Raw genomic sequence first — 13,511 nt, forward strand, 5'->3', positions numbered from 1 at the left:
CTTCTTTTTTTTTTGTTGTTTTTTGAAGGTTTTTATTTAATGAACACAAATTTTCATATGTACAGCTTTTAGGGATATAGTGTTTCTTTCCTCAATTCCTGCCCTCCCACCCCTATTCCCATCCCACCTCCTACTCCCTCTCCCACTCCATTTTCCATTAAGATTCATTTTTAATTAACTTTATAGAGAGAAGACCAACTCTATACTAAGTAGAAATTTCAACTATTTGCACCCAAACAGACACACAAAGTATAAAGTACACTTTGAAGACAAGTTTTACTGTTAATTTTCATAGTACAACTCATTAAGGACAGAGGTCCAACATGGGGAGTAGGTGCACACAGTTACTGTTGATTTAACAACTGATACTCTTATTTATGATGTCAGTGATCACCCGAGGCTCTTTACATGAGCTGCCAAGGCTATGGAAGCCTCTTAAGTTCACAAACTCCATCGGTTTTTAGACAGGGCCATGTGCAAAGTGGAAGTTCTCTCTCTCCTTCAGAGAAAAGTACATCCTTCTTTGATGGCCCCTTCTTTCCATTGGGGTCTCACTCACAGAGATCTTTCATACAGAAATGTTTTTGTCACTATGCCTTGGCTTCCCATGCCTGAAATGCTCTCTAGTGGTATTTTCAGTCAGATCTGAATGCGTTAGGTGCTTATTCTGAGGTCAGAGTGCTGTTTAGGGTGTTTGTCATTCTATGAGTTTGCTCTGTGGACTGCTTCCCATATTGGAATTTTCTCTCCTTTGTAATCTTCTCTATTGTTATTACCAGGCACTTGGTCTTATTTATGTGATCCCTTTGGCTTATGGTCCTATCTATATGATCAATTCCCGGTTAATATGATCACTTTCTCACATAAAATGGGATTAGCGCCACCCAGCTAAATGGGATTTGAAGTCCCATGGCAAGTTTTTAGCTTCACCCTCAGGGGTAAGCCTGTGTAAATGTGTGCTGATCTGTACAGCTCCTCCCTCTCTCATTCCCACTCTTATTTTTATTGGGATCTAGTTTCAATTGACTTAATACAGCTATGATTAATTCTATGTTAAGTAAGGAGTTCAACCAATGGTATTAAATAGAGAAAAAATAATAAAAAATAAATAAAATAAAATAATAAACTGTTCCTCGATAGTCAAGACAAAGGCTGTTTAAGTCATTGCTTCTCATAGTGTCAGTTTCACTTCTACAGGTTTCCTCTTAGGTGCTCTGTTAGTTGTCACAGATCAGGGAGAACAAATGGTATTTGTCTCTTTGGGACTGGCTTATTTCACTAAGTATGATGTTTCCCGGATTCAACCATTTAACTGTAAATGACAGGATTTTTTTTAACCACTGTGTAGTATTCCATAGAGAACACATCCTATAGTTTCTTTATCCAGTCTTCTGTTGATGGGCATTTAGGTTGATTCCATGTCTTGGCTATTGTGAATTGAGCTACAATAAACATGGAGGTGCAAATGACTTTTGTTTGCTGATTTCATTTTCTTTTGGTAAATTCCAAGGAGTGGAGTGGCTGGGTCCTATGGTAGGGCTATATTCAGATTTCTGAGGTATCTCCAAACTGTCTTCCATAGTTTTGGCCAGTCTTCTGCTTTTCTCAGGCCATTAGCAGGGAGCTGGATCAGAAGTGGAGCAGCCAGGACTCAAATTGCCACCCACATGGGATGCTGATGTCATAAGCAGAGGCTTTACCCACTGTGCCACAATGCTAACTCCTATAATACTTTTAAACTCTCTCTTTGTGCACACCTATCTGTGTAAGATTTCTAGAGAACTACTTAATGATATATGTATTTATCTGAAAGGCAAGTTACAGAGCAGCAGAGGCAGAGGCAGAGAGAGAAATTTTCTGGGTACAGGGGCCCAAGGACTTAGGCCATCATCCACTGCTTTCCCTAGCCATTAGCGGGGAGCTGAATTGGAAGTGGAGCAGCTAGGCCTCAAACCAGCACCCATATGGGATTGGAGTATGCCACAGCACCGGCCCCTCTGCAGAACTATCAGTATTTTTCTCTCATGTTTATCATGAATTGTATACAAGGATTCCACCAGCAATTAATCTTATATAATTATAATTATAATATTATAATATTAGGCATGGGTAATTTATGATTTAATCTTTCAGGAAAAATCTTTTCTGTGAACAAAATACAGAATGCTACTGCTAAGTAAAATAGAGCAGTGTTCTTTGCTGAATTGCTGTGGTTTTATGTATTTCATAATTTAAATAAAATTGTCTTACGTAATTGTAGATTCACAAGTAGTTTAGAAAGTATCAGAGATCCCATCTATCTTTTTTTTTTAAAGACTTATTTATTTATCTGAAAGGCAGAGTTACAGAGAGGCAGAGGCAGAGAGAGAGAGAGAGACAGAGAGAGAGGTCTTCCAACTGCCAGTTCGCTCCCCACCTGGCCGCAATGGCTGGAGTGGGGCCGATATGAAGGCAGGAGTCTCGCGCTTCCTCTGGGTCTCCCACGTGTTTGCAGGGACCCAAGCAATTGGGCCATCCTCTACTGCTTTCCCAAGCCATAGCAGAGAGCTGGATTAGAACTGTAGCAGCTGAGACTCAAACTGGTACCCATATGGGATGCTGGCACTGCAAGTAGTGGCTCTACCTGCTATGCCACAGCACTGGCCCCCCATCTACCCTTAAACAAATTTCCCACAATAACATCCAGGAAATTGACGTGGATAGATACATAAGCAATCGAGTGTACATGTATGTGTGCATATATAGTTCAATGCAAATTTGTAACATACGTAAGTTTATGTGGCAGTCAACAATTTCATCACCAGAATCCCTCTTACTACTCTTTGAAAAATCTTTTGTCTTAGTTTATTTTTTTCATTTATTTATTTGAAAGAGAGAGAGAGCGAATTCTCCACTCTACTGTTTCACTCCTCAAATGCCCACAGCAGCTGGGCCTGGTAAAAGCTGAAACCCAGAGCGAGGAACTCAAGCAGTTTCTCCCGCGCGAGTGGCAGGGACTCAAGCACCTGAGTCACTGCACTCTGCTTCAAGGGTGCAGTAGCAGGAAGTGGAACCAGGAGCAGAAATGGAACTGAAATCTAGGAACTCACACTCCGGCTATGGGATGTGGGTATCCCAAGCAGAGTCCTTAACTACTGTGCCAAACACTTACCCTTGCTACACTTTTTCTTTTTTTAAGATTTATATATTGGCCGGCACCGTGTCACTAGGCTAATCCTCCACCTGCAGCGCCGGCACCCTGGGTTCTAGTCCCGGTTGGGGCGCCGGATTCTGTCCCGGTTGTTCCTCTTCCAGTCCAGCTTTCTGCTGTGGCCCAGGAGTGCAGTGGAGGATGGCCCAAGTGCTTGGGCCCTGCACCCGCATGGGAGACCAGGAGGAAGCACCTGGCTCCTGGCTTCAGATCGGCACAGCGCGCCAGCCATAGCAGCCATTTGGGGGCGAACCAACGGAAGGAAGACCTTTCTCTTTGTCTCTCTCTCACTGTCTGACTCTGCCTGTCAAAAAAACAAACAAAAAAGATTTATTTATTTACTTCAAAGTCAGAGTCACACAGAGAGAGAAGGAGAGGCAGAGAGAGAGAGAAAGAAAGAGAGAGAGGTCTTCCATCCACTGATTCACTCCCCAAGTGGCCACAACTACCAGAGCTACGGCAATCCGAAGCCAAGAGCCAGGAGCCTCTTCTAGGTCTCCCATGTGGGTGCAGGGGCCCAAGGACTTGGATCATCTTCTACTGCTTTTCCAGGCCACAGCAAAGAGCTGGATCAGAAGTGGAGCAGCCTGGAATCGAAACTGGTGCCTATTTGGGGTGCCGGCACTGCAGCCCTACCCACTATGCCACAGTGCTGGCCCCAGCTACACTTTTATAACCCAGACCCCTCATTTCTTGAAATGCATCCATCCATAGTTCCTTCTATGTATTTCATGGAATGCATGTAGCATGTTTTGTTTAACAGTTCATCCTTTGAAGGGCAATGGGTTGTTTCCAGACTGGTTTTATTACAAATAAAGCTGTTTTAAACGTTTGTGTACAGGACATTGTCTAAACTTCCAAGTTTTTACCTTGCTGGGATAAGTGGAGCTTTAATCCTCCTCATAGTGCAATTACTGGTTCATATGATAATAACGTGTTTAGTATTATAAGAAACTTTATACTCCTTTCAAGAGTAATTGCTCTTCAGCCACAAGATTTCTCTAGAGCACTCTTGTGTGACTATAGTTCCCAGTAATTTACTGTAAGGAATTCTTTATAAATAATTAGAAGAGAAGAATTTAAAGGTTCCCCATACAAAAATGTGTTAAATGTTTTAGGAAATGGAAATAGTAATTTCCATTATTTTATGCAGAAATCATTTTGTACACCATCACCATGTACATTATTTTACATTTAATTTTTTAAAGATTTATTTATTTATTTGAAAGTCTGAGTTACACAGAGAAAGAAGGAGAGGTAGAGAGAGAGAGGTCTTCCATATGCTGACTTACCCCCCCCCACCCCCCCCCCACCGGTTAGCTGCAACGGCTGAAGCTGTGCTGATCTGAAGCCAGGAGCCAAGAGATTCTTCCTGGTCTCTCACATGGGTGCAGGGGCCCAAGGACTTGGGCCATCTTCCACTGCTTTCCCAGGCCATAGCAGAGAGCTGGATCAGAAGAGGAGCACCTGGGTCTTGAACCAGTGCCCATATGGGATGCCAGCACTGCAGGTGGTGGCTTTACCCACTATACCACAGCACTGGCCCTTTTATTTTCTTTTAAAATTGATTCACAGGTTATAACTTAGAGAGGCAGAGCATAAATGAGACAGAAAAAGATCCTTCCCTTCCCTTCCCTTCCCTTCCCTTCCCTTCCCTTCCCTTCCCTTCCCTTCCCTTCCCTTCCCTTCCCCCACCCCTTCCCCTCCCCCTTCCCCTTCCCCTTCCCCTTTTGCCAGTATGGGGTTGGCTGCAGCCCTGCGCCTCCAGGGTGCATGGCTTTCGGGCCACCCGCCCCATGTTTCCTGGACTAGATGCTCCTCCAGGTTTATCCCTCTCTTTTAGATAAAGCTCTTACTCTCCTATGCATCACTGAATGAAAGCTTAAAAATGTACCATACTGCCTCGTTCATCTATGCCGGTATTCAGAATTCTTCTCTGAATATTAGGCAAGAACTCACATGGGCTTATTAATATTGGGAATTTATTAATAAGCACAAGGTGATATCATATGGTACCCCATATTCTGATTTCATATGATGACCCAGATGGGACTTTTGGTGAACTTTAAGGGGGCCACATTCCAGTTCCATATTTTAGGGGGCCAATTCCAAAATCAGTTTGACCAGGCAGAAGCCAGGAGCCAGGAACACTTAGGTGGCAGGGGATCAAGTATGTGAGCCATTATTTGCCGCCTTCCTAGACATATTAGTAGAAGTTAGATTGGAAGTGGAGCAGCTGGGACTTGGACTGATATTATGATATGGCATCTCACGTGGTGGCTTACCCCATTGCTGCGCACTGGTCCTGCAGATTACATTTTTTAAAAAAGGGTGGCTGCTGAATTCTACATCCCCATCCGTAATGTATGCATGATCGTTTGCATCCTCACCTGTGTTGGCTGTCATTGCCATTTTTTTGTTGTAGCTATTCTGATAGGTATGCGTAGATCATGGTAGTTTTAATTTGCAGCCCAGGGGACTGATGATGTTGGATATCTTTTCATGTACTTATTTTACATCTGAAATTCATCATGGTGAAGGATGTGAGGGAGTCTTCTGCTGTTTTTCTAATTTGAGTATTTATTGTATTTCCATTGACTTTATTTTTTTAAATTTTTATTTAGTAAATATAAATTTCCGAAGTACAGTTTATGGATTACAATGCCTTTTTCCTCCCAATAACTTCCCTCCCACCCGCAACCATCCCATCTCCCACTCCCTCTCTCATTCCATTCACATCCATATTCATTTTCAATTATCTTTATATACAGAAGATCGATTTACTATATATCAAATAAAGATTTCATCAGTTTGCACCCACACAGAACATAAAGTATAAAATACTGTTTCAGTACTAGTTATAGCATTAATTCACATTGGACAACAATTAAGGACAGATATCCTACATGAGGAGTAAGTACACAGTGACTCCTGTTATTGACTTAACAATTTGACACTCTTGTTTATGGCGTCAGTAATCTCCCTAGGCTCTAGTCATGAGTTGCCAAGGTTATGGAAGCCTTTTGAGTTCGCCAACTTCATCTTCTTTAGAGAATGTCATAGTCAAAGTGGCAGTTCTATCCTCCCTTCAGAGAAAGGTACCTCTTCTTTGATGGCCCGTTCTTTCTACTGGGATCTCACTCGCAGAGATCTTTCATTTAGTTTTTTTTTTTTTTTTTTTTTTTTTTTTTTTTGCCGGAGTGTCTTGGCTTTCCATGCTTAAAATACTCTCATGGGCTCTTCAGCCAGATGTGAATGCCTTAAGGGCTTATTCTGAGGCCAGAGTACTGTTTAGGACATCTGCCATTCTATGAGTCTGCTGTGTATCCTGCTTCTCATGTTGGATTGTTCTCTCCCTTTTTAATTCTATCAGTTAGTATTAAAAGACACTAGTCTTGTTTGTGTGATCCCTTTGACTCTTACTCTTATGATTAATTGTGAACTGAAATTGATCACTTGGACTAGTGAGATGGCATGGGTACATGCAACCTTGATGGGATTGCATTGGAATCCCTTGGCACATTTCTAACTCCACCCTTTGGGGCAAGTCCGATTGAGCATGTCCTAAATTGTACATCTCCTCCCTCTCTTATTCCCACTCTTATATTTAACAGGGATCACTTTTCAGTTAAATTCGAACACATAAGCATAATTGTGTTTTAATTACAGAGTTCAACCAATAGTATTGACTACAACAAAAAAATTAAAATAGATAAAGTATTACATTGTACATCAACAGTCAGGACAAGGGCTTATCAAGTCACTTTTTCTAAAGTGTCCCTTTCAATTCAACAGGTTTCCTTTTTTTTTGTGGTTGGTTAGTTGCACCAATCAGGGAGAACCTATGATATTTGTCCCTTTGGGACTGGCTTAATTCACTCAGCATGTTGTTTTCCAGATTCCTCCATCTTGCTGCAAATGACCAGGTTTCATTGTTTTTGACTGCTGTATAGTATTCTATAGAGTACATGTCCCATAATTTCTTTCTCCAGTCTACTGTTGATGGGCATTTGGGTTGGTTCCAGGTCTTAGCTATTGTAAATTGAGCTGCAATAAACATTAATGTGCAGACAGCCTTTTTGTTGCCAATTTAATATCCTTTGGGTAAATTCCAAGGAGTGGTATGGCTGGGTTTTATGGTAGGGTTATATTCAGGTTTCTGAGGAATCTCCAGACTGACTTCCATAGTGGCTTAACCAGCTTGCATTCCCAGCAACAGTGGGTTAGTGTCCCTTTTTCCTCACATCCTCTCCAGCATCTGTTGTTGGTAACTTTCTGAATGTGAGCCATTCTAACCAGGGTGAGGTGAAACCTCATTGTGGTTTTGATTTGCATTTCCCTGATTGCTAGTAATCTTGAACTTTTTTTCATGTGTCTGTTGGCCATTTGGATTTCCTTTTTTGAAAAATGTCTATTGAGGTCCTTGGCCCATCTCTTAAGTGGGTTGTTTGTTTTGATGTTGTGGAGTTTCTTGATTTCTTTGTAGATTCTGGTTATTAACCCTTTATCTGTTGCATAGTTTGCATTTTTTTTTCCCATTCTGTCGGTTGCCTCTTCACTCTCCTGACTGTTTCTTTTGCAGTGCAGAAACTTCTCAATTTGATGCAATCCCAAATGTTAATTTTGGCTTTGACTGCCTGTGCTTCCGGGATATTGGAGAAACCCTGCAAGATATAGGTACCGGCAAAGACTCCTTTGACTTTAGAGAATTAAGCCTCCCACTACCTTAATGTGCTTCCTTGGTGCTGGGTAGAGATACAGATTCAGCTCCTTTTTGTATCCCAATAACACTTGAAGGTCAGTTGTGCCTCACTCTACCTTGTTACATCTATTTAATACCTGCTAGGTAGGGGTAGAGGCTCAGCTCCCCTCTGAGCCTGGCTATCAGCAATGGGAGTGTGTGAGCTGACTAGCCTTGCTTCCCATCACCTCATTCAGTGGCTTTGCAGCGGGGTAGGTTGACCTTCCTAAAAGGCCCTGTTTACACAAAGACAGGAAGTCCTCATCAATCCAGATTCTCACTGCCTTGCTCAGCCTCCTTGATGAGAGTAGAGGCCGAGCTCCCCACCGGATCCTAGAGACACCATCCTAATGAGGTAATAAGGCTATGTTGTAATTTCACCAGGTATAGGAATGAAGATTATCTCACTGCTCAGCCCCTCTGATATAACTGGATGGGTGGTGGTGATCAGAGATCCACTTCTTGCTTCAGTAGGGAAAGATAAGTTTATATCAGCTTCCTGCTCACGGTTTATGAAACTGGCTGGAGGTACAAGTGCAGGGTGGTGAAGACAGGCCAGGGCTGATCAGTTTCTTTATGTGTGGATGGGAGTTGGGCAAGTGCTGCAAAGAAGGTTTACTGCTGCCAGGTTACTCTGCCCTCAGCGAGAAGGAACAAGCTTTCCTTTTTGATTGGTCTGTTTAAGATTTGAGGTTTCCACAGCACTGTCTGAGATATAGAGGAGGCAATAAGAAACTCCAGGGAATCTACTGCCATATCATTCCTCAAGTCCTGATGTTTCAATGGGGCTTTTCTTCTTCTTTCCACCATTGAGGTTCCTCCTGTGCTTGTTGCTTGGATTTTGTCCAAGACTTTTAAATTGTGAGATGGAGAAACCAGAAGGAATGAGGTTTTTCCATCTTGGCTGGAACTGGAAGTCCATAATAATTTGCTTTTCAAGAAAATAAGATTTCTGTCTTAGGTGCACTGGTTATTTCATGAGAAAATTAATGTTTTTTCTCTGGCTTTCTTGAAAAAGTATTCCTTTTGAGAAAAAAATGTTCACTATGTTTCAATTTCTTCTTAAATTAAGTCAGTGTATTTTTCTACTGCTTAAAATAATATAATATGGTTATATATACTATTATAACAATTCTAATGTGAAATAATGGTGGTTTCAATTATTCTTTTCTTTTTTAGGAAGTTTTTTTCATGGACAATAGTTGAGCTCCTTTTCTATCATATTTATGAATATGCACTGCACAAATGTTTAAAGGAATAATAATTTTAATATTCTTACTTGAAACTTACACAAAATAGCATGCCTTATGTAGAGCATGATTAAAATTGTGCACATCAATTACTAAATGGGCTCCTAAGTCATTTGAGGGGCTTTAAGTTTCCCATTGGTAATCTAAAAATTGGAATGGATCCAGTATGTCCTTGTTACCATAACTTTCTAGGTTAGTGGGAAAAAAAAAGAGTGTGATGCTGCATATTTTAAAAGAAAATCAATTTTAATTTTTCAAGCTAACCTTCTAAGAAATACCATGTGAAAACTTTGAGGAATGGTTTTTAAATTATTTAACAGCTGTGTCAACACCCACTTATGAGGAATGTTTCAATCAATTGGTGGAGGTATCTTAGAATGTAGTCCCATGTAGGTTTTAAATAATTTTAAGCATTCTTTTCTTATCCTCATAAGACACTTTAACACATTTCTTTTAAAGTAAATGTGTAGGCACCATGAGATCCATGTAGTTGTACACAGTGTGTGAGGCACTGATGGATTTGGGATATAACAGGACACAAAATTAATTTTTTTGACTTTAGGGAATTAATATTCTATTTTAATATACAGCTATGTAGACCAAAACAAAAAAATATACTCATAGCAGGGTTTCACTGTAACTATAAAAAAATACTTAAAAAAGAATAGTCCAGGACAATAAAGGCGTTTTTCTGCTTCAGGGACTAATGGATTTTCAGAGGAGACAGAGCCTTAAAGCAATTGTCATAGTTCACAAGGTAGGAGAGAGGGAAAAGCATGGTTATCTCAAGACTTTTGAATCTTATAGAATATGGTATTCCTGAACATTCTGGCTAGGGGGATTTATTTGGGATAAAAGGATCCATGGCTAAGACAATACAAAACCAATATATAATTTACCCTACCCCCATTTTGCAGGTGATGTCACCTGAAGGTCATACCACTAGTCAGGAGCAAACCCAGTTCTCCTGACTCCAATTCTTTTGTGATGGCTCATCAGTGAAGGCCTATTCAAGGAAATGTGTGACTTTGAACTGATATAGATTAATTTAGGGTACTGCACGTATTCGAGGAAAGGAAGATTGGAGAGGAGAATTAAATGTTAAGAGGAAATAAAATTATCCTATAAATAAAAGCAAAAACATGCTACAGTGAATGTGGTTTCTAATTTTTTTTGTTGTTGTTTTATGAAACAGGGTTGTAAGCAAGATTATAAGACATTGACCCAGATAACAATGAAATTTGTCAAATGCAAAAAACACACTAGTTTCTCAATAATAAGAAAATGAAAAACATTGTTCTGGCTGTTGACAGATTTTTAAAATTTAGGAATAATTTTAAGCTTACCCAAATATCATGTTTCTTTTTAGTTCTATGCACTGATTGTGTTTAGTGGATCTTTCCTGAAGCAGCTATTACTGCAGTATTCTAATATTAATTTTTTATTTCTCCAATTCTTTTTACTTTCATTATTTGAAATCCTCTCATAACCAAGATTATCTCTTTCACGTTTATTTAATCACTTAGTTGTATTACCCTGAGCTCAAGGTGATTTTATTCTATGGGTATAATCCAGTATTTGCATTTCTTTAAACAAATTGTTTCATCTTTGACCATGAGGAAGTACTTTAGGTTGCCTCCTGTTTCCTTTTACAGTCTCACATTCACTTTCTTTTTTTCTTTGTTTTAATGACCTTCCTTTCTGGCAATACAAGTTGTTTCAGGATCATCTTGTCTTTTCCCTGCATTAAGTCTAAAATTGGTCTTTTATCCAGGAAGTTTTGGTTCTGTTTATTAGAGGACTATGCTTGGTAAGATCACAGTGCTTGGTGTACTCATTACTACCTGGGTATTACTACTTTTAGGGCCTTACAGAGATATTAATCATGTGTATACTAACCCAGGTAAAAGCATGACACCATGTGTATGCACATCTGTCTGTATACACATGCAGAGGGAGTGCATCATGCAGGTGTCTGGCGAGAGCATCCCAGACATGGAGTATTTCTGTTCCTCTGCTCATTTCAATTTCTCAGGACCTTTAGGAACTACTAAGGTGTCTTAACTATGTTCATTAACCATATAATGTTAAAAAGCACCAATGATTCATAGTTGTGTAATGTCAAATACACAAATATCTCTTTTTAGTGTTTTCTGTTTTGTCTCTGCATTATCTGTATGATTTCGGCGTGTGTAGTGCCCTGAGATGAGAGCGTGCCTAGTGTTTGTAAGGAAGCTGAGGTATGGGGAGCTGAGTTAAGAGACATAGAGTGATGAGAGGGCTAGAGAGAAAGACAGAGATAGAGGTGAGGAAGTCCAGATCACGTTGTTCCCCAGTGGCTTTTTGGAGTAATTTGGCTCTCACTGTGAAAAACAGTGAAGGTCATTGGAGGTGTTTAAAAGACTGGGGACATGATCTGAGCCATTTCTCAGAAATGAACGGCACCAGCTGCTGTTAGGGGAGGCCACTGTATGGGCACAGTTAAGATGCTGTTAGAGCAATCCAGGTAGAGATGGAGGCGCCTTGGCCAGCAAGGTTATGAGATTAACCAATGATTGAGGTGAAATTGAACAGCTGTACTTCCAAGAGAACTGAAAAGTTTTAGGGTTGTCTGTACAGAGAAAGTTCATGACAGGAGGGGAACAAAAGGGCTCTGAACACAGAATGATGTGAAGGATATGAAGATGGGAGGCAGGGTGGGGAAGCTCAGTGCTTGCACTTACAGAGATAGGTTGTGAAAAGGAAGAACTGGGAATGAAAAACTAGGACACATTTTGCCATGAAGAAAACTAAAATTAGGCAGGAAAAATGTTAACATGACTACCATTTCAGGAAGCCTGAAGACTTTAATGAAAATAGATGGACACCCTTGCAGCAGTCAAACCCATCTGTCAAGGTGGCATGGCTGTCAACTATAAGAGTTGTGCCAGATTCACAGCCAGAGGCGCCAACTTGAATTTCTTTTAAAGACTGTTTTGAGCAAGTAGAAACAGAGTAGAAATGGTACGGTTGTCCCTGAAATACTCCACAGTGAGTTTTGTAAAACTTGTAATTCTGAAACAACGTAAAACTGTGCTGTGTTGAGAATCTGAACTGTCCCAATGGCTCAGCGTCTGTAGAGTTGCCAAAAGGTCTTAGCTGTTTCTGTTAATACCATTTTGAGAATTACTTATTTTTCACATCACTGTGTAATGTGCTATGCACAAATTCAGCTACTTAATGTGACTTTTTCTAATTTGTAAAGTTTATACAGTCTATACATTATTAAAGTCAACTGATTTAATAAGTAAAGAAGCTTTATTTCTGTCCAGCAGGGCATATTTTTACCTATTAAAAAAATCATTGATGTTCCATTTTAGGGAATTCTCTGATGCTAATTGAAAGGAAGTTGCAGGCATTATACGGAGTTTTTGCTTAATTTGGTGATTAGTAACAAGTGTGATGCTCTGGTGTTCATAATGTATTTTTTAAAGATTTATTTTATTTGGGCCGGTGCCGCGACTCACTAGGCTAATCCTCTGCCTAGCGGCGCCGGCACACCGGGTTCTAGTCCTGGTCGGGGCACCGGATTCTGTCCCGGTTGCCCCTCTTCCAGGCCAGCTCTCTGCTGTGGCCAGGGAGTGCAGTGGAGGATGGCCCAAGTGCTTGGGCCCTGCACCCCATGGGAGACCAGGAGAAACACCTGGCTCCTGGCTCCTGCCACCGGATCAGCGTGGTGCGCCGGCCGCAGCGCGCCGGCCGCGGCGGCCATTGGAGGGTGAACCAACGGCAAAGGAAGACCTTTCTCTCTGTCTCTCTCTCTCACTGTCCACTCTGCCTGTCAAAAAAAAAAAAAAAAAAAAAAAGATTTATTTTATTTATCTGAAAGAGTTACAGGGAGAGATAGAGACAGAGAAAGGTCTTCTATCCACTGGTTAGCTCCCTAGATGGCTGCAACAGCCAGAACTACCCGATCAGGAGCATGGGTGCAGGGGCCCAAGGACTTGGGCCATCTTCCACTGCTATCCCAGGCCACAACAGAGCTGGATGGGAAGTGGAGCAGCCAGGACTTGAACCGGCTCCCATATGGGATGCCAGCACTTCAGGCCAGGGTGTTTTTTTAATCTGTATCATTTTTTAGACTAATTGAAAATGGAGTTTGCCAGCAGACCCTCCCTAATTGCCCAATTAATAGCTGCTTTTTTTTTTTTGCTTATCTCCCATTCTCCTCTTACCTTTTTTTTTTTTTGAAACTTTATTAAAAATACTGCAATTTCCCTGCTAATTCCTACTGTTAAGGTGTTGCTGAAACTACTCAGAACTCAAAACCAGCATGATGTAAGGGAAAATT

The sequence above is a fragment of the Oryctolagus cuniculus genome, chromosome 3, assembly GCF_964237555.1.
Source record: "Oryctolagus cuniculus chromosome 3, mOryCun1.1, whole genome shotgun sequence".
Classification (NCBI taxonomy): Eukaryota; Metazoa; Chordata; class Mammalia; order Lagomorpha; family Leporidae; genus Oryctolagus; species Oryctolagus cuniculus.